The sequence below is a fragment of the Perissodus microlepis genome, chromosome 8 (genome assembly GCF_051167445.1).
Source record: "Perissodus microlepis isolate ML-2025 ecotype Zambia chromosome 8, ASM5116744v1, whole genome shotgun sequence".
NCBI classification, from domain to species: domain Eukaryota; kingdom Metazoa; phylum Chordata; class Actinopteri; order Cichliformes; family Cichlidae; genus Perissodus; species Perissodus microlepis.
This window is the reverse complement of record NC_140468.1, coordinates 28,197,420-28,219,820: the sequence shown is the minus strand read 5'-3', so window position 1 is coordinate 28,219,820 and position 22,401 is coordinate 28,197,420. Positions and strand designations below refer to the sequence as shown.

The 22,401-nt window shown below is 42.2% G+C and overlaps 1 long non-coding RNA gene and 1 pseudogene across 2 annotated transcripts in view; one reads left to right on the top strand and one right to left on the bottom strand.

The window, feature by feature from the left end:
• The window catches only part of LOC146382153 (rab3 GTPase-activating protein catalytic subunit-like), a 43,825-nt pseudogene extending 37,079 nt beyond the window's left edge, over window positions 1–6,746 (bottom strand). Inside the window, exons 1-6 of the transcript XR_014801210.1 lie at window positions 6,698–6,746; window positions 6,552–6,607; window positions 4,484–4,562; window positions 4,256–4,388; window positions 3,210–3,288; window positions 2,560–2,679 (exon numbers count right to left, since the gene is read on the bottom strand). The product of XR_014801210.1 is annotated as a rab3 GTPase-activating protein catalytic subunit-like (transcript). The remainder of the gene's footprint in view (window positions 1–2,559; window positions 2,680–3,209; window positions 3,289–4,255; window positions 4,389–4,483; window positions 4,563–6,551; window positions 6,608–6,697) is intronic.
• Window positions 6,747–10,774: 4,028 nt separating this feature from the next.
• LOC146382152 (uncharacterized) lies at window positions 10,775–22,300 on the top strand. Its single transcript, XR_014801221.1, has 4 exons — window positions 10,775–10,864; window positions 14,136–14,241; window positions 18,898–18,985; window positions 19,090–22,300. It is a non-coding gene; the product is annotated as an uncharacterized LOC146382152 (long non-coding RNA).
• Window positions 22,301–22,401: the final 101 nt, after the last annotated feature.

Here is a 22,401-nt window from a genome sequence, read left to right as displayed (position 1 = left end):
AATCCAAAATGCTGCAGCAAGAGTACTGACAGGGACTAGAAGGAGAGAGCATATTTCTCCTGTTTTGGCTTCCCTTCATTGGCTTCCTGTTAAGTCCAGAATCGAATTCAAAATCCTGCTCCTCACATACAAGGTCTTAAATAATCAGGCCCCATCTTATCTTAATGACCTTGTAGTACCATATCACCCTATTAGAGCACTTCGCTCTCGCTCTGCAGGCCTACTTGTTGTTCCTAGAGTATTTAAAAGTAGAATGGGAGGCAGAGCCTTCAGTTTTCAGGCCCCTCTTCTGTGGAACCAGCTTCCAGTTTGGATTCAGGAGACAGACACTAGCTCTACTTTTAAGATTAGGCTTAAAACTTTCCTTTTTGCTAAAGCATATAGTTAGGGCTGGACCAGGTGACCCTGAATCCTCCCTTAGTTATGCTGCAATAGACGTAGGCTGCTGGGGGATTCCCATGATGCATTGAGTTTTTCCTTTCCAGTCACCTTTCTCACTCACTATGTATTAATAGACCTCTCTGCATTGAATCATATCTGTTATTAACCTCTGTCTCTCTTCCACAGCATGTCTTTTATCCTGTCTTCCTTCTCTCACCCCAACCGGTCGCAGCAGATGGCCGCCCCTCCCTGAGCCTGGTTCTGCCGGAGGTTTCTTCCTGTTAAAAGGGAGTTTTTCCTTCCCACTGTCGCCAAAGTGCTTGCTCATAGGGGGTCATATGATTGTTGGGTTTTTCTCTGTATCTATGAAGCGCCTTGAGGCGACTTTTGTTGTGATTTGGCGCTATATAAATAAAATTGAATTGAATTGAATTGAAGAAGAAGATCGAAGTGAGCGGGCAGAACAGGTAGTGCTGAACAGGTCAGAAAGGTAAGGAGGAGCGAGGTTATGAAGGGCCTTGAAGGTGAGCAGAAGTTTGTATATTATCTGGAACTCCACTGGGAGCCAGTGAAGTTCCTGAAGAACAGGTGATGTGCTGGTAGGAGGGGTTCTGTTGATAATGCGAGCAGCAGAGTTCTGAACCAGTTGAAGCTTATGGAGGGATTTATGGGGGAGACCATGCAGAAGAGAACTGCAATAGTCAATACGGGAGGTAACGAGACTGTGGACAAGAATGGACGTAGACTGGGTGGAGAGAGAAGGACGTAATCTGTTAATGCTGCATACCCCACCTCTGGCGCCGGTGCCCACCTCTCAACTTTAAATCCATGTAGACATTGAGGGTTCTCGGGAGGGGCCGTGCTAACACCTGCTGCTCTCTGGCAGCAGCACCATGCTCTCCCATGTTTTAAATGCACCTTAGAACAACACGCAGCAACACTACACATGAGCGAGAGGAGGGAGGTTTGGGGTCTTCACACACCCCCGTTCTCTGCTGGCCATCGGGGCCTCTTCCGGGGCAAAGGGGGCCCTCGGGCCTCCGGCCTCTGGGCCTGCGGCTCGGTTCACTCTGGCACAGCTGGCTGCCGGCAGAGCCGGCGGGCACGCCACTGCAGCCCCCTCTGGCTGCTGCTCCGTGGCTACTGGGGTGACCCCTCGTCTGGGGCTCTCCTCAGCTCTTCCCAGGAGGGTGGCACGGATGCCCCTCCGGTGGTCCTCCTTGGGCTCTCACACTCTGGGGTCTCTGGATGTCTGGAGCCTGGATCTCCTCCATGCCTGCTTCATGCCCTGGAGGACGGGCTATGGCTCTCTACATCCTCTTACAGACCGTTACACGGGGAAACCTTTTGAATACAAGCGCGCTGATCCACACAGGTGTGCACACAGGTGTTCACTGTTCATAGACATAAACTACACCTTTATTGGCTGCTATTTCCAAGCACATTGTGCGCTGTCGGTCCTGCTTGCTACACAACAACATTCAATATTTAGTATTTACTGCTGTTTACACTGAGCTAGATTAACGTGATGGTGTTGTGTTTAGTATGTTGCTTTGTTTTTTATGCTTGTTTTCTTTTCTTTTTCTCTCAACAGGTGATCCAGAAGATTTTTTTTCTCTTCTTTCTCTTTCTAAGTGCCCTCTCTCACTGTCCCTCTCCCCTTCTGTTTTTCTTTTCCTTCCTCTTTCTTTCTCCCTTTCCTATCCCTCAGTCATGCCTGTCCCGTCTGTAACAACTGAAAATAAAATAAAATAAATAATAACAACAAAGGTTGATCAAATGGACCAATACGGCAATGCCATGATGATCCATTTGGCAAAGTAAATCCATTGGGTCTCCTTGTTGGTCTTCAGACAACAATTCTGACGGCTAAAGGACCAAATGGGACAGGCAAAAAAAAAAAAATGCTGCATAGATGGAAACAGGCAGAACAGGTGAAATTATTGATGTGAGATTTATAGGAAAGTGAACTGTCTAGGATGACACCAAAGCTCTTAACCTGAGGAGAAGGGAAAACTGGAGTTATCGATAGTGAGAGAGAAATGGTTCGCCTTCAAAAGGTGAACCATCACTCCTTCAGTTGCACACTTAAAACTCAAACATGAACACACATCACACCGTCAGGAGGCACTAATGTGCTCACAAAACCTTCCACGCAGTGCGATGACCGTAACTTACCAGCCACTGTTGGCCAGAGAGATGGAGATGGAGCTTAGAAGCAGGTTGCATTTCGACTCACTGATGACGGCCTCGCAGTTCGTTCCAGGGCTGATGACCACAAACTCTCGTATGCCAAACCTACCAACACATACAGCATCACAGCAGACATTTATCCACATAGGATGGAAGAAACATTTGCTTCATTCTGTATGCTGTTAGATCCCTTGGTAACAATAAAGACCATCACTAATCAATGGGATATTATTTTACTATTTCACTCTGAAGAAAAATAAAATATTCAGAAATTGTCTGAATTACTGGTTTGTAGACGCATCTATGATTCTCTGCTTATATTTACGAAGTCTTTCTGGCAACTCAAAGCCAGAAACACTTGCACTTTCTGGACTTGCTCTCTTAAATGAAAGACACACTTAAACTATATGTTCATGTTGCACTTTATGCTATGCACTGTATCTAGCTCACATATCCATTTAACCTAACATGCACATCTTTGCACTGTGGAGGAAACCTGCGCAGGCACAGTTACAGGATGCATCTCCACACAGATTTGATCCGGGACCTTCTCGCTGTGAGGCGTGCAGATAAATGACTCCACTCCACTTTGAGTGAAGCAGTTTTTTAGCATAAAAAGTAAAGACTAAACTTACCATCTGACCAGGCAGTGGGCTCGTGGAGGGAAATCATTGTTCATACAGAGAAGATCCTGCATTGCCAACGGTATAGCATCTGCCAATAGAAGAACTGTGTCAAAAACATTGTTCATTTTAAACACCATCTGAGGTGCATATGATTATTAAAGTGGGACATCTACCAAAATAACTGTACTGGGTTGACTTTCACAGATGCTCATTTCTGTTGCGGCCACAAGGTGGCAGTAATTTACTGTCCTGTACATCACTGATGTCTGAGGATCTCTAGACCCAGCTGACTTACAGGCCAATCTCCAACCTTCCTTTCATATCAAACATCCTTGAAAGAGTAGTTGTCAAACAGCTAACAGATCATCTGCAGAGGAATGGCTTATTGAAGAGTTTCAGTCAGGTTTCAGAGCTCATCACAGCACAGAAACAGCTTTAGTGAAGGTTACAAATGATCTTATGGCCTCTGACAGTGGACTCATCTCTGTGCTTGTCCTGCTAGACCTCAGTGCAGCGTTCAATTTCAAAGATGGAGCCTTGCTACCCTCCTCAGTGGACGCCCACTGCCATTCACAACCAAATAAGCAAGTATCCAGGTAACATTTCTGCTTTGCCTGCTTTTATTTGTACAAAGAAAAAAGGTGTTTATTCCCTTTTTTAAGCGGATACATCCAAACCTCGTGCTTTTTCCGAGAAGAAGGTTTACTTCATCAGTGTTTCAACAGTGGTGTGGGAGCAGGCTGTGGTACAAGCCAGAGTCAAAGCATGAAAACCAGAGGATGAAGGCCCACAGCTGTGCCCTGGGATGATGTTAATAATAATAAATATTTCTGCAAATCTGCAGGATAATAAAAACTAAAGCTACATAATAAAGGGTGTGGAGTCTGGATGTCAGCTTGCCATCGTTCTGATAACAAAATTCTGAAAACGTGACGGTCCTTCTACCACAGCCTGCATGTGCACTGAGCAGGACTGTCCAACACTGTCAACATCATTCACAACAAACAGTCAATGAAAAGCTGATGTTGATAATAGTGCAGACAAAGTGACTCTACCTTCCTCGAGGTTGTCCTTCCCATCATCCTCTTCACACTCTTGTTTCAGAAAGTAGTGGCTTATGTAGAACTTGAAGTCAGCAAAATTAATTTCCTGTGACTTCTCCGCCCAGGTTCCACTGGTGTATTCCCCCTGTGTTCAGATAATGCAGCATCATACGATGAAGGTGAGATACTTCCTTTCTGCATACTTCACACGCATGTAAAGGTTGGATGAGTGAAAAATACCTTCTCTGGAGAAACCTTCCGTGCAGTGTTCCCTGTCAGCTTCCAATCATTAAGCACTTCCTCCACTCTGGACACAAAACTTCAGGCAGATGAACAGATTAGCCCAGCATACATGCACAGTGTCTGGTTCATGCTAAATAACCACTGAAACTAATCTTCAGAAATGAATTTCCCTCCAAGCACACTGTGCTTCAAATATTACATTCACAGTAAGCAATGAATATGACTGAATGCAAATGTTAACTGTGATTCGTTACAAGTTAAAGAGGCTGCAGCCATTTGAACTGCCTCTGCACACACGAGCTGCACCAACCAATGGATCAACATATTAGGAGATGACAACGCAGTAATTTGCCGAGACAGTGCTTTGGTACAAACAACCATTTAGCCCCCCCCTCCCCCCTCCTCATGACCTTTGGTTAGTGGCATTGTGATTTTGGAAGGAACCACTAAAACAAGAATCAATCTGATGCTAACACTGGCCAACCAGATCAGCTGCCTCAGTGTCTCAGAGTCCCTTGTTTTTTTTCAGTGTGCGCTCGTGTTTCTCGTCAGTTTATATATTTATTTAAGGGCTGGCTGTAGCTCAGGAGGTAGAGCAGGTCAGCTGCTGATCAGAGGGTTGGTGGTTCGATCCCCGGCTCCCCCAGTTTGCATGCCAAATATCCTTGGGCAAGATACCAACCCCGACTTGCTCTCCGATGCATCCATCAGAGTATAAATGCATATGTATGATAGTTAGAAAGCACTCACCGTATAGATAATAGTGAGTGTGGCATGTTGTATAGACCACTTTGAGTACTCCAGGAGAGCAGGCAGGCGCTGTATAAGAACCAGTCCATTTATTTTATTACTGATTTTGAGATTGAAAATTCCGACTTTTGACAGAGTGACTCTTTTCCCTTGTGACTCTAATCTGTACCATCTAGCTATATTTAGTTTATTGTCACCTGACAAACACAAGGAGCCACAGCCTACTGGTTTACTGCTGTTTTGTTTAAAAAACAAAAACAAACAAACAACAAAAAAACCCCAGCGTCCAACAGCACTGTAAACAACGGTAGACGGGTGCATAATAAGCAGCGAATAATGCAGAAAACAGAGACTTGAGATGGGAAACTTTTCTTGAAGCACACAGAGAGAGAGCTGTACAGGAAGTGTGATTTTATTGTGGTGGAAGCAAACCAGCCAAAGTATAAGAGATTTAATGACGATGTGTATCAAACGTGAAGCCTAGTCTGGATCTTCTTTTGCTGCTGGTTCAGTCAATTTTGGTCAGAGTGACAAAACCTGCAGCTCAGACTCTGTGAGCGGTCAGCTCATACGTCTGTGTACGTGCCGTCGGGTGAACGGTCCACGCTCTGTGTTTACGTCTTTGTGTGGAACCCGTGCAGCTGCTCTCATTTACTGTTTCAGCTGTTTGGTGATTGTTGAAATCGTTTTGTGAGGTTTAACCTGAGATTCTGGAGTTTCTGGCAAAATACATTTATATTTAAAATCGATTCAGGATTTAATGAATCAATATCACTTTATTCAAGCTAAAATCGATTTTAATTGGAATATCGATTATGGAAACCCACTCCTAGTTCAAACTTCTGGCTCAAGCCCTAACAAGCAGGTGAGTTCTTTATTGACAAATGTGTCTAATTACAGGTCAGTTCTTGGAAAATGCATTTTTATTTAACGCACATTTTGTAATAATACATTTTAGTTGGCTATAGTTTGTTTGGTAATCAGTATCCAGAGGATTATTTAAAAATGGCTCACACATATGCCATCAGTCTTCCTATTCATCTACACCGGAAGCACATCTATATCTGTGCAGTGTTATAGTTTTAGTGACGCTGGTGTGCGATATCAGAGTGGTGGTAAATGTATATACACAGATACACAGCCTCACTCTTTAGCTTGACTATTTGAGGTTAGGTTCGCTGTAATATACAATCATGTTGTTATGTTTAGGCCTGAAGAAATAAATGCAGGTTCGTGTCTCCCGAGGGAGAGCTGTGCGGAACACGTAAAGCTGTGGACTAATCCTAGTTTTCAGAGTAATGACCAGCTGGCTTACCGCTCCCACTCGGACGCAGTGGTGAAGTCGGTGATCTCGAAAACCTCCGACTCGGGCTGCAAAACACAAACGTAAACGTAAAATCAGCTGTCGTGTTGTTACAGCGCGCTTAACAACCACACTGACATGTTACAAAACAAACTCACATCGAAACTAGGATGTTTTTCTTCGCATGTGCGAAAAGGTGGTCGCTTCCTCTATAGTTCTTTCACAATAAAATAAAACAAACAAATTCTAAATTCAATTCAATTTTATTTGTGTAGCGCCAAATCACAACAACAGTCGTTGTGCAAAACTCATTCAGGCATTTGATGACAGGTTTCAAGATGTGAAGAATATCCAAAAGGAACTGGAGATGTTTGCTACGCCGTTTAATGTGCAACCATCTGTGCCAGACACTTTCCAAGTGGAAATAATTGGGCTGCAAAACAAGTACGAGCTCAAAGCTAAGTATAACAGCCTCTCTCTGCTGGACTTTCACAAACTGTACGTTCATGCTGAGGCTTTTCCCATCCTGGCGAGACATGCCCTGAAATTTGCATCTCTGTTTGGGACAACGTACCACTTTGAACAGGTCTTTTCAAAACTGACTCTTGCAAAGAGGCGCTTCCACTCAAGACTAACTGAATCAAACTTGAAAAAGCAGCTTCGAGTGGCATCATCATCATCACTGCCAGCTGACATCAGACACCTCGCCAAAAAGAAACAGTTCCAGCCATCTCATTAGGTGAGTCTGATGAGCAGAAATGCAGCAGTAACACAGCAGCAGCCCAAGCAGAGAAGCCTCCTCCAGCTTGTCCGGGGAACACCAACCCATTCTCAGACCAGCCAAGAGATGTTAATATAAGCAATTAGCAGGGTGTGTCAAAGAGTGAACAGAACATCGCCGAGTCAGCTGACAGCTCCATAAAACGTGTTTCCTACAGCAGCAAACAGGCTTCAAGAAGTGACAGTAAGGAGAGGTGTCAAGATCTGTGGGCCAGTCGGCCTCTTGTGTAAAGGACACAGTGATGCTGAAGTCATAGAGGCTGTGGTCAGGTCAGTCAGCCCAGGTTTCAGTGTTCCTGACATGCCTGAGATAAAAAGACCTCACTCCCCGTTAGTTAAAGGAAATATTGAAAGCTCATCAAAAAACTGCTGACTTAACTCTTTGTGCTTGCATTGGCTCTCAGGAAGGCATCAGTGCAGCACTGTACCAGTGACAGTGAGGAAAGCTGCTCATCATTGGTTATGGCTCAACAACTGCTCCAAAATCGAATTACCACCTCATTCCTGAAAAGCAGGCAGTTTATGAAAGATTTTGAGAATATATCAGTGATTCTTGAGATAAGGGACAAAACATGTCCAAAGTTTCTGTCAACACCATCAGATTTTTTAAAAAGTACAAAAAAATCAGGAATTATTGTGGGTAACTTACACTGTGAGGACCCCTTTACCACTTCCTGTTTGATACACATGCCATGAGGTCACTGCTCTGGTGAGTTTTTTTAATTTTTATTTCATTTATTGCATACCTTTCTGATAAAACTCTGTGTCACAACCATAGTGCATCAACACCACAGTAGAGGCCATAAGCAACTGATGAAAAACAAGATGGCGTCTGTCAGAAAAACGTGCTATGAGAGAAAGTAGGGTATTTTGTCAGCACCATCAGGATTTTTGCCTGACGGTGTTGACCCTTTTTCTAATGATTTTGGCAAATGTCACAAAAGTGTCCTATTCACTAATTATATTAAGTTATTTTTATTACTATTTCAGTCATATTACTTCCTGTGTATTTTACTGATATTTCTGCTTTACAGATGTGTCGAATATTATGGAATTTGCCTGATCTTGAATCTCATAGTTAATGTATACTTTATTAATCCTGTAGGAAAATGCTTGGTCCTCTGCATTTAACCCATTTACTCAGTGAAGCAGTGGGCAGCTACCAATCCATGACCTGGGGAGCAGTGTGTAGAGACGTACCTTGCTCAAGGGTATCTCAGGATAGCCGCTGTTCGGTGGATTTGAACCCCCAACGATCATGGGGCAAACACACTATCTACTGAGCTATCTCTGCCCCGAGAGCTGGTCTTTTAAGTGATGATGTATGAACCCTGCTTTCGGGTCCAAACTACTCCGTGTTTATTAAGGCTGTTGTGTTTTAACATGTTTTTATTCTTTTTTTATCTTGTTCTATTTAATCTGAACAAGCCCCTAAAAACAGTCAGTGATCACTGTCAGCCTAACCATCAGGAACCCTCATGTTAACTTTTATCAAGTGGAAGAAAGTTTCACTGTGTTTATGTTACGCTAACATAGCTGTGTCGCTAGCAATCACGTAGCACATCATTATATACCAGCTAGTCCAACATCAGTAACCCTACAAACGTCACTGCTGTTTAGTTTTGTCTTCATTTATGTTGGAAGTGGTAGCAGAGCTGGTGTTAAGGTGGAAACCGGCGAGCAAACTTCTAACTCTGTTAAATTTCATATATTCTGTTTTCATGGATGCCTGGATGTTACACCTGGTAAAACAGCCACACTGATCATTTTATTAAAGATGAAAGAATTCAGACAGTTTGTAACTCTCAGTGATGCCGCAGAGTTCCTTTGACTTTGGGATCTGCAGCGGAGTTTGGACCTGGAAACGGCTAATGACATCAGACTTAAAGACCGGATAGCATTTCTGTTGCTTAATACATATTTGTGTTGTGAATATTCATCCTTAATCTGTGTAAATGCATATGCTTCAGAAAAATTATAGCAATTACAAAATGGTACATTTCAGGCTAGAATAGCAAAGGGGAAGCTGTCAGTAGAGGAACAAAAGAGAAGGAACAGGGATGATCAAAAAATAAGTAGAGAAAAAATTAACAGCCAGCCTGAGTTTCTCACAAAGGGAAAGATGGAGAAATAGAGTGAAAGAGGGAAAAATAAAGAACATCAGTGATCTGAAAGGAAGAGAAAAAAGTCAGAAGACAAGGTTTTGGAAACAAGCACAGAGAGTCAAAAGGAGAGAAAGTCCAGCAGGGTCTAAACACACAACCACAGAGTACTTTAGGAATCAAGGAGTAGTAGGCAGCTACTTGCTGGTGAACTATTAAGATGTAGAACTTGACATGTGCAAAAACAGAATTGTTATGATGTGTCTTGTGATATTACAAAGGTTGTTAAGGTTTAATGGTCATTTTGAAAGAAATAATATCTTGCTTTCTACTCTTGTGTCACCACTTGTCAACTCCATAATATGGATTTTTTGTTTATTTTTCTGTTTTGAAGAATCATATATTTTCCTCCCTCATGATCTTCCAATAAAAATACGTAATTTTCTAAATAAATATGTAATTTTCATGCTGCTAAATATGATTGTTTCTTATGGAGATTAAATACAAGCTTCTGAAAATATGTATGACTGTAACTCTAAAAATCCATCCATCCATCCATCCATTCGCTTCCGCTTATCCTTTTCAGGGTCGCGGGGGGCGCTGGAGCCTATCCCAGCTGTCATAGGGCGAGAGGCGGGATACACCCTGGACAGGTCACCAGTCTGTCGCAGGGCCAACACACAAGGACAGACAACCATTCGCACTCACATTCATTCACACCTAGTGACAATTTGGATTATCCAATTAACCTATCCCCACAAGCTGCATGTCTTTGGACGGTGGGAGGAAGCCGGAGTACCCGGAGGGAACCCACGCAAACACGGGGAGAACATGCAAACTCCACACAGAAAGACCCCAGCCTGATGTTGGAATTGAACTCAGGACCTTCTTGCTGTGCGGCAACAGTGCTAACCACCGTGCCACCGTGCTGCCTAACTCTACCTAACTCTGAAAACATATGTGCATAAACAGTAGAACAGAGAAGCTGCTAATAGTCAAAATAGCTGAAACAACTTAATTTAAAATATATATTTTTACATTTCTTTGTGTCTGATGGTGTTGACTAAAACCTTGCACTTCTCCAGCAAAAACATGATTAAAAATTGTTACACCTGGTAGATTGTACCAAAACAAGGTGAGCCAGCCAAAACTTTGTGTAACAATTATATGTAAATATGTCTTTAAAAAATCAAAAAATATTTTTTAGAAAATTAAAACCTGTTTTGTCCCTGATCTCAGGAATCACTAATATGTGTTCTGCCCGTTCCTTCATTTAATGATACAGGCAGTAATCCATGAACCCTGTCTGTGTCCGTCCTATGAATTCTGGCCAAAAGCACCTGAGAACATTATGATGGGGCGAGCAACCAGAGTGCAGAGCACAGCGATGAAGACGGAGTGGAGCAAGTTTCAAGGAAGAGGAAACAGCTTCTGACTCTCCAGGTAACTGCACACAGATAAACTGAGACATGTGTGAAGCTTACAGTGGGTCTGTGTGATGGTTTATTGGGTAGAAACAGCCTCTAAACCACGGCTGTTTTATACAATTATATTTGGCCCCCGATATAATTTCATATCCAAGTTATTAATGGCTGGGGGTCAGGGCTGGACTGGGACAAAAAAAATCGGCCCGGGCATTTTGACTAGAGACCGGCCCCCCAGGTATTATAGGAAAAACCATAAAGCCTTTGAATGAAAACAAACACTGTTGTGACAGTGATGTACAGTCTTGTTGGTATATATGTATGATTTCTATATGTTGTACATCAGATAAAAACTTTGGTTGTAAGATTCAGATATTTAATAAAAGCTAGACATTTTAAATGAGAATAACAAAGAAAAGTATTTCTTTGTGCCCCCCTCTCCCTGTTAATGCCCTTCCTGGCCCCCTGGCAACACTTTGCTAGACCCGCCCCTGCACAGTTACCAGCTGTCAGCTACATAAAAAAAGGATCCTGGTGTTATTTGTCTCTCAGAAACAGTTCATAACTTCAACTCATTCATGTCACCTAAAAGGTAAACCTGTTTCTCCATCACCTGTTCAGCTCTGATGATTCAGTAAGGACATCTCCTGGTTTCATCTTCATGTTTCTCACCACATATCCAAACCGACATCATGACCAGCAGCTTTACAGCTGTGGCTCCAGCAAACATCAGCTGATACTAGAAAGTAATATTAAATAAATTCCAACAACAGCTGATCAAGCTTAAACGTGCTGCTGTTTTTTTAGCGCGACAACCGCTGGCTTCCTCTTTCTGGCGCAAAGTGGGCGATAAACAAACAAGAGAGAAAAGCCGATCAGCTGATCATTGATCAGATTCATGATTTAATGAGAGAAGAAGAGACAGCTGACTGTCTCTCTTCCACAGCATGTCTTTTATCCTGTCTTCCTTCTCTCACCCCAACCGGTCGCAGCAGATGGCCGCCCCTCCCTGAGCCTGGTTCTGCCGGAGGTTTCTTCCTGTTAAAAGGGAGTTTTTCCTTCCCACTGTCGCCAAAGTGCTTGCTCATAGGGGGTCATATGATTGTTGGGTTTTTCTCTGTATCTATGAAGCGCCTTGAGGCGACTTTTGTTGTGATTTGGCGCTATATAAATAAAATTGAATTGAATTGAATTGAATTAAAGACACAGAATAAATCCAGCTTTGTGTCTTTTTCCATTGTAGCTGAAGTCCGGGACAAACTGTGCTCCTTTTCACCTCAATACGAAACAAGTAATATTTTCTCTGAATGCGGGACAATTCAGTTTTTTAGGGGACGGTTGGCAACTCTACTAACTAACCTTATGAATAAAATAAAGTTCACTATCAGTAACATCATAGCACCACCCAGCTGTAGAAACTCCATCATGCTGGCTAGTACGCAGTACGAGTTATTGTAACTGACTGTAAAAAGTCAGCACAACGAAAATAAACTCCACCTAAACTTGGTTTATATCTGATCCACATAGACTGCAGGTCATAACTTCTTACCTGAAGTTCAGTTCACCTGACACTCGGACCGGCGGCCGCCTCGTGCCTCTGCTCCTCCTGCCTCACCTTTCCCTCATCCACCTGGCTTCTTGTGGCAGCTCCGCCATAGCCACCACCAAACAACTGTGAAAACGTGAAAACGTAAAGTGGGCAGCATCTGACTGCATTTCAATGGTAGACTGCAAAGCTGAGTGCAGACTTGTTTTTATTTTCTGCCATTTTCCATTGTTTCAAACTTGTCCAGGCCTTAGACCTCAGGTGTGTTCTCCCAAGTAGTACTTAATGCATAAAAATACTATTTTCATGAAAACACTGAATAAAATGTTGCTTTGTTGAAAAAGAAAATGTACATTTGAAAAATAACATAAAATCAAGTTATACAAAGTGTCTTTGAATGGCAGAGATGTGTGCACATACCACAGAGCCATGGCTCACTGTGAGTGTCTAAATGAGTTTCACAGGCCTGAACGCTCGCTTGAAGTCGTTAATAATTCTTAACTTGTTGGATCTGCTGCTCACAACAAAGAAGCACAAGCATGAAATTTGGACTTTTAACTGTGTTTTTATAAGTTTTACAGCTTTTCCTAGTGATAAAAACCTCCTTTATTGCCATTCATGCTACACAAAGACATCAAGCAAATAACAATTAAATGACAGAAAAGTTTGTTTTTCACTTTTTACTACAGAAATCTGTTTTATATGACTACTGACAGGGGATTTTTAAAAATCACCCCGCAGTTCTTCAGCTGAGACACCTGAGTTAGAAAACACAAACACTGCAGTTGTCTTTACTCGCGAGGACGGTCACAGAGCGCTCGCACAGGAGACATTCATGGACTCGCGCTCTGTCACCGTCTGCCTTCTTTCTTTATACAACAGGAATTAATACATTCGTTCAGTGACATGAGCATGTGTGCGTGTGTGCGAGGTCAGAACTGCTTGTTCAACTTCTTACTATCGCTGTGGAAAGATTCAGATACGAATATCAGAACACGTTTCATAAAGAACAATCAGTTCTGAGCAATGAAAAGATCATCATGCAGCATTCTATCACAAATAAACTTATATCATTAAAAGTTTATACTGACTAAACAAATACAATTTTCTATTGACATTCCCTCCTGTTGTCAGTATAACCTTTAAGTGAGATATCAGTATGTAACATCTTGTTGTACATTTTCTGTCACATCATCATTAATCACACAAAGTCTTCACATTCCAACAGGTCGGGGTCATCATCCTCATCATTTGTCACGGCTATGTACGCAGCTACAGTCGAAACGATTATGCGGTTAATCAATTTTCTATTGACAACTACAGTTTAAAAAACGAAAGGAAAAACTGTGCAGTTTGGGCAATGAGCTGTCAGGGCTTTTTTCTGTAATCTTACATGTTTATTTCTTACGATTTAAGTACAAAGAGCCATGCCAACAGATTTCTGTCTTTGTCACAGCAGCTTTTTCTTTATCATGTAGAAAAACAGTTAAATATGTCATCTTTACACTGACAGAAAGGAGAGTTTCACTGGTCCAGCATACAGTGAGCCACAGCCGCCCTATTTTGAAACTTCTTACATTTTCTCGTTACTTTTGGTTCAACAAATTTGCAGGGAGTTATTGTTTCTGTCACTCCGAGCCTTCATTTAAAATAATCACCAGGGGACGTCACATAAAAAGAGATGACGTGTGCCATAGTAAAGGGTCCAAGTGGGCCGCTGTGTGGTTTTGATTTTTTGGCACAGCTCTGGAACGACTGCAGGTGTCCATAAGTTGTGGCCGCGGTACTTCAGCATCTAATGAGCCCTACAGAAGACGATCAAGCATAAAGGGAGTAACATGTCGTGGCAGGTAATTTCAAATGCAACGTTTCTATCAGCTGTGGAGATCAGGGAAATTATTTCACTGCTATGGTTCATGGTCATCATCATTACCATTGCAGTAATAACATTAATAACATAATCTACAGCATTGATATTGTATTCAGATGTTTAAACATATTGGTACCCAATTAGCCTTTATTACAGGTGCAGTTATAACCACGTTAAACTGTTGAGTTAAATCTATAATCTTAAATGCTTTTGAATGCTTGTTATAATCTTAAATGTGTATCTGCTGATTCTGTTGCATTATAAAAGAAAGGCCTAACTCTGAGTACACTCTGTGTTAAAGTAGACAGGAAGCGCAGGCTTTTGCAGAGCGTGCTTGTCAAAGTGAAAGTGACTTTGAGGAGCTGTCTGGATGCTATTTGAATAACCAGGTTATTCATTATTGTCTTTTATTCATTTATATCTTTTGATTAAGCTTTTAGTAGAGGTTCTTGATTAAAACATTTATTCAACATATTACAGATATAGTTTCAGTTAGGTTATTATGCACATGAGAATTGGCCTTTCTTCTCATAAGACAAAGTTCGTGTGAGGTCGAGCCACACACACACACACACCTGCACACACTGTAGGTAGGCTTATGTTCTAGGTGAGAGTTCAGATATATTTTCTTGCAACTGCATTTTTGTGCGTGCAGAATTGCTAGTTTGTTGCAGAGCATGGCCCGAGGTTTTGGAGAAGCGAGAGTCAGAAGATGGACCTGGCATGGAGACGAGGCGATGTTCTTTTCAAACTGTGTTAAAAGTCATTGTGGTTTTGATTTGACGTATGCATGTATTGTATCTGATGACGCATGAGGGGGCGTTAACCCTGATGAATCAAAAGCAATCTGAAGTGTCTTTTTGGGCGGAGATCTACAGCTGATGTTTTGCAGTGTATATCTCACCACGCTGCGTGTGGTCATTAAAATCAATTGTTTGACCAAGCTCTTCTGGGCCATGGTTGTTTTTACTCTCCTCCTCAATACTGAACCCTTAACACAGCTTAACAAACATCAGCAAACACACAAACTGTTTTTGTGCAGTTTGTTTCACAGTGTGTTGCAGCTAAAAGCTGCTGTATTTCACAGAGACAGAAACGAGTTTGAGATAACTTCACTCAGAGATGGAGAAAGAATACAGGACAGGAAGAGGAGAGCTTATATTTAAAGGTAAGGACTGCTCAGGACTGCTTGATGCAAATTTAAAGCTTGCATGGATTTCCTCATGTTCTCATATTGTGAAACACGCTGCAAAGCAAACTAACTGTTATTTAAAGAGCACATGAAAATCCTCTGCAGATTAGTGCAGGATAATCAGGTTAGTTTACAGTAAAGAACTGCGTGTGACTGATGCACAATGTCTGTGGTGCTCGTGGTCTGTTACATCAAGTGTAACAGAGATGAATATGAATTTCAGCTGGTGATGCTTAAATATAGAAAAAAGACTGTGTAAACAGCGTCCTGTCAGTGTAGAGGGTGGAAATCAGCCAGGACAGTTCATGAAATACCTGCTTGCATCTTGTTGATTTCAGTTGTGTAATAATAATGGATTGGATTTATATAGCGCTTTTCAAGGCACCCAAAGCGCTTTACAATGCCACTATTCATTCACTCTCACATTCACACACTGGTGTAAAGAGCCACTACTGCTGATTTTAGGGTTCCCCCACTCTAAGATGAAACCCCTGCTGAGCAAAATGAACAAAGGCTGCTCTCAGTTTTTCCAGAAAACATCTCAATGATCCCCGAGACTTTTGGGAAAATACTCTGTGGCCTGTTGAACTGTCTCTGCTGCTCGTCTGCAGAAGTGACGAGTATCTCAGCCTTCCACACAGTGAGCCTTTTCTCTTCATTCAGATTGTATCATGGACTTAAGATCTGTTGTTTGATCTTTTCCTTCCATCCCTCCTGGTTTATTTCTCAATGATCTCACTTGCTACAGTGACTACAATAAAAACATCCCGTTTGTGGAACAGCACATATGTGTCTGATCACTCTGCACTGCACGCTCAATACAAATCTCACCGCCAGTAAGGACCTCAGTCACAAAGAGAAAACCTCAACACATAATATGCACAATACATGAATCCCAGCTGTCATAATGTGCACCAAAAAGGGATTAATACTGTTTTTTCTGCCCTTGCAGCGCTTTCTGTCATCTAGAGCCAGTTAATGTCTCCAGACCAGCCCTAAAGAAGTGAAAATGAATCCACTGTGAGTGTGTGCACACATGTCATTGTTTTTAAGCCCCACAGATACAATCATAGTTTAACTGTACAATGCAATGTAGTCCAAATAATCCAGCACATATACAGCAGTGTTAGGGTTCAAATATCAAGGAGGGATACAGGAGGTAATCCAAAAAATAACAACACTGATCCGGCCGGGTGAAGTCAAACGATGATTTTAATGACACGCGTGGAGAGACGACCGCTGTACGCAGACAGCATCGATCTCTAACTAACAATGCACAAGCAGATGTTTTATACCATTAGGGCTTAAATTTAATGACGCCCCTTCAACGTCAAACAGATACAATAGATACGTAGGTTTCACAACCAAAAAAGTTTCATTAACGATTTTTAAAAAGTTCAAAAGAGCATCTTATTCGCCTCCGCGCCAGGTGTCTTCCGGTGGCTGTCTCCCCTCGCTTCTCCAAAACCTCGAACCATGCTCTGCAACAAACTAGCAATTCTGCACGCACAAAAATGCAGTGACCAGCAAATATCTGAACTCTCTGAACTCTTTCAAAATGCTACATTTTAGGTTTTACCTTTGGCAGAATCACACTTTTACTTTGTGTTCGTGTATTTGAAGTGAAATTAAAGCTAATTATGGTTCAATGGCAAGAAAGTGAAAGTGGAAAGTGCTAAAAATAGAGAATTATCCTTTTAAGTGAATCTAAATATTTTCCTTCCTCTGTCTAAAAAAAAAGCTTCATCTCCTCTCTCTGTTTATACCAACTCTACAGGGAGTGCAGAATTATGAGGCAAATGAGTATTTTGTCCACATCATTCTCTTCATGCATGTTGTCTTACTCCAAGCTGTATAGGCTTGAAAGCCTACTACCAATTAAGCATATTAGGTGATGTGCATCTCTGTAATGAGAAGGGGTGTGGTCTAATGACATCAACACCCTATATCAGGTGTGCATAATTATTAGGCAACTTCCTTTCCTTTGGCAAAATGGGTCAAAAGAAGGACTTGACAGGCTCAGAAAAGTCAAAAATAGTGAGATATCTTGCAGAGGGATGCAGCAGTCTCAAAATTGCAAAGCTTCTGAAGCGTGATCATCGAACAATCAAGCGTTTCATTCAAAATAGTCAACAGGGTCGCAAGAAGCGTGTGGAAAAACCAAGGCACAAAATAACTGCCCATGAACTGAGAAAAGTCAAGCGTGCAGCTGCCAAGATGCCACTTGCCACCAGTTTGGCCATATTTCAGAGCTGCAACATCACTGGAGTGCCCAAAAGCACAAGGTGTGCAATACTCAGAGACATGGCCAAGGTAAGAAAGGCTGAAAGACGACCACCACTGAACAAGACACACAAGCTGAAACGTCAAGACTGGGCCAAGAAATATCTCAAGACTGATTTTTCTAAGGTTTTATGGACTGATGAAATGAGAGTCTTGATGGGCCAGATGGATGGGCCCGTGGCTGGATTGGTAAAGGGCAGAGAGCTCCAGTCCGACTCAGACGCCAGCAAGGTGGAGGTGGAGTACTGGTTTGGGCTGGTATCATCAAAGATGAGCTTGTGGGGCCTTTTCGGGTTGAGGATGGAGTCAAGCTCAACTCCCAGTCCTACTGCCAGTTTCTGGAAGACACCTTCTTCAAGCAGTGGTACAGGAAGAAGTCTGCATCCTTCAAGAAAAACATGATTTTCATGCAGGACAATGCTCCATCACACGCGTCCAAGTACTCCACAGCGTGGCTGGCAAGAAAGGGTATAAAAGAAGAAAAACTAATGACATGGCCTCCTTGTTCACCTGATCTGGACCCCACTGAGAACCTGTGGTCCATCATCAAATGTGAGATTTACAAGGAGGGAAAACAGTACACCTCTCTGAACAGTGTCTGGGAGGCTGTGGTTGCTGCTGCACGCAATGTTGATGGTGAACAGATCAAAACACTGACAGAATCCATGGATGGCAGGCTTTTGAGTGTCCTTGCAAAGAAAGGTGGCTATATTGGTCGCTGATTTGTTTTTGCTTTGTTTTTGAATGTCAGAAATGTATATTTGTGAATGTGGAGATGTTATATTGGTTTCACTGGTAAAAATAAATAATTGAAATGGGTATATATTTGTTTTTTGTTAAGTTGCCTAATAATTATGCACCGTAATAGTCACCTGCACACACAGATATCCCCCTAAAATAGCTAAAACTAAAAACAAACTGAAAACTACATCCAAAAACATTCAGCTTTGATATTAATGAGTTTTTTGGGTTCATTGAGAACATGGTTGTTGTTCAATAATAAAATTATTCCTCAAAAATACAACTTGCCTAATAATTCTGCACTCCCTGTACTGTCTGACTGGCTTTTGGAGACTCAGATTTGAAGCCAAACAGAAAAATCAATTTTGTTTTCACTGAATGTTTTCTAACAGTAAATATTTTTCTAACATTTGTTTCCAGTTTCTGTCTTTTCATGTGTTGTCCCTTAATCTGAACTGGAACCAAATGAAGCAGAGTGTAATCACCTCCTACGAGCCATCCTGTCACAGTGAGTGGAAGCTGCAGTATAATATACTGGCTCTTTGTGATTTACAATGTGAGCTATTCATGGTGGCCTAAAACAAACTGTGTGCATGCTCTTGTTGTTAAAAGGGAATCATCCTGCAAAGCCACAAGTCAGCGTCACCTCTGTTTCCTGCTTGTCCAAAGTGAACCGTGATGAAAAGATCAATTCATACAGAAGTGAAGCAGCAGGATCAGTCATGGATGCACGAGTTTGTTTGTTTTGTGGAACCACAAGGGAGCCTGGAGTGACTGGAGCTCCACTGGATCATCACCAGTAGGAAGAAAAAAAACCCACCACGTGGAACATTTTTGTAGAATCGTTGCAAATTTTCCAGCACACACTGGATGTGATCTGGGAATGCAGTTTCTTGCAACGTGTACTCAGATATTTATGCACTACTTATGTAAGAATGCTGTTTGTTGACTTCAGCTCAGCATTCAGTACAGTCATTCCCTCTAAGCTGATCACCAAACTTGTGGATTTTGGACTCAGCAACTCCAGGCGACCGTGGTTCAGGGGATTGGGAAGCTCATCTATAACCGGAAGGTTGTCGGTTTGATCCCCCTGGTCGTTGTGTCCTTGGGCAAGACGCTATATAAATGCAATCCATTATTATTATTATTATTATCTGTACCTGGATCATGGACTTTCTGACCAACAGACCCTGGCATGTAAGGTCAGGCCATAACTGCTCTACCACCATCACACTCAACACTGGCACTCCACAGGGCTGTGTGCTGAGCCCGTTCCTCTATGACTGCAGACCTCGGTCCGGATCCAACTCCATCATCCAGTCTGCAGATGACACCGCGGTGACTGTCTCATCAGAGGCAATGATGAGTCTGCTACAGGGAAGAGTAAAGCACCTAGCTGTGTGGTGCTGACAATAACCTGCTCCTGAATACCAGCAAAACCAAAGAGCTCATTGTGGACTTCAGGAGGGAGAACAGAGACCCCCATGTCCCCATCTACATAAATGGCACAGCTGTTGAATGGGTCTCCAGCTTCAAGTTCTTGGGGATCCACATCTCTGAGAATCTGTCCTGGTCAACTGACACCTCCAGCCTGGTCAAGAAGGCCCATCAGCGCCTTTTTTTCTTGAGGACACTGAAGAAGAACCACCTGTCTACTGACATACTGGTTAACTTCTACCACTATGTGATAGAGAGCATCCTGACCAACTGTGTCACACTCTGGTATGGGAACTGTTGCTGGCCACAAGGCACTGCAGCGGGTTGGGCAGTTTTCACCACAGGGACTCCACTTCCTGCCATTGAGGATGTCCACAAGAAGAGATGTCTATGCCGAGCACGCATCATTCTCAGGGACTCCTCTCATCCTGCCAATAAACTCCTCCAGCTCCTCCCCCCCAGAAGGTGCTACAGGAGCCTTCAGACTAAAACCAGCAGGTTTAGGAACAGCTCCTCCCCCACAGCTGTCACCCTACTGAACTCAGCCCCCGCTGAGCCTTTCCATCCACACTCACTGATCCCTTCTACACTCCTCCTCCCAGTGACCATGATCATTTCATTCTCAACATTCACCACATGCTCACATTGGTTACTGCTATAGTTTTACGACACTGACAGAGTCTGTTATAGTGCCTACACTGTTCACTGTTACAGTCTGTTCAGAGAGCTACGCTTCCACTGCTGTAGATATATTCATAGAACTCTGTAGATCTGTTTACCTCACACCGATACATCTGCATATATGTAGCACATCTGTATATTTGTTCACAGTACACCTGTATAGCTGCCCATCTGTACAGCAATTCAGAACATCTGTATGCTACACCATCTGTATATCTGTACATATGTATACAACAGTGCATCTGTATATCTGCTCTCTACTGAACTTATACATAATCTGCTCTTATTGCACTTACTGATTAGATGCAAACTGTATTTTGTTACCCTGTATTTAGACATGTGTAATGACAAACGTTGAATTCTAAATGCTATCCTAAACATTTAAACAGCTACAGGAGAAGTTTTTAGAAGACCAGTAAAGAGAGCATGGAGGCAGATGGAGGATGCCAAGTCCACTGAATCTACACACTTCCTGTTTCCACCTCATCCTTCCAGTGCTTTACTACTATGGGCTCAATTGTGGTCATAAATATTTTGTACTTGTAAATAGGGCTGCCACGATTAGTCGACTAGTCACGATTACGTCGACTATCAAAATCGTCAACGACTAATTTAATAGTCGACGCATCGTTTGAAGCTTTGTAAGATCACAAAAGACGCAGGAATAAGTAGTAGGATTTAAGAGTGTAATAACGGACTGAAACAGAAGATGGCAGCACTGCATGTACAAGGATGCCAGCTGCCGTTAAACCCCGAAGAAGAAGAAGTAGCTCTGTCCCAGAATTCATAGCGCAGCCCAGCTCAGTTTCCAACAATGGCGGCAGCTAGTTAGTTTTAATGTTACTCTTATTATTCTTTCTGGGCCACAAAATAAACGTTTAACATATTTTCAGGCGAGAATGCATCTGTGTAAACCTCAAATATCTGCTCAGTTTATCAAGACACCACATATTTTCAAAAGCGCTCCGACGTTTTCAGAGACGTCTGTTACCCACTAGCTCGATAGCTAGCCGGGGCAAGGCTCACTAGAGCCGTGAGAACACCGGACTCCCGGCTTCAAACCCACCTCCGTCTTTCGCTTCTCAGGTTAAACATATATAAGTCACTTAGATAACTTAAATATTTTATTGTTTGGCTTTTTTTAGTATTTTATTTGTTCCTGAGTAAATCGGTTTGGCTGAGATCAAAGTTATAGTTTTTACACAGCTGAATAAACGTCAGGCAGACAGCTGATTATCAGAAGTGTGAGATGCTCCAGAATTTACTCCGGTGTCCCGTTATATGTTAGATATCAAGGAGCAGACGGCTGAGTTTATTAAACTTCACCTAAACAATCTGCAAATTTCATTAAAATTTAATAAACTATCATCTTGTCTTTATTTTTAGTTAGCACCTTAAACACTTAAAGCTGTAAGCTAATGATAGTTATATAAGAGCAGATGCTGCTGGTGCAATAAGCTGTAGTTTTACGTCCAATGGATGATGATCTGATTAGTCGACTAATCGCAAAATTAATCGGTGACTAGTCGACTATCAAAATAATCGTTTGTGGCAGCCCTACTTGTAAATCAGTTTTGTACTTGTAAATCAGGATTTGTGTGTGTAAAAAAAGATTTGTGTGTGGACTTATCCAAAAAATACGTGTGAAAGTCTGCACTAAACTTTCAAGTTACAAGTACAAATTTTGACCCTATTTTTCTTCCTCTCATCTGATTGTGATTGACATGACATTGGCCAAATTTAACTATCCAATCAGAGAACACGATTGCGTGTCCCGTGAAAAATTGGCAACACAAAAAAAGAGAA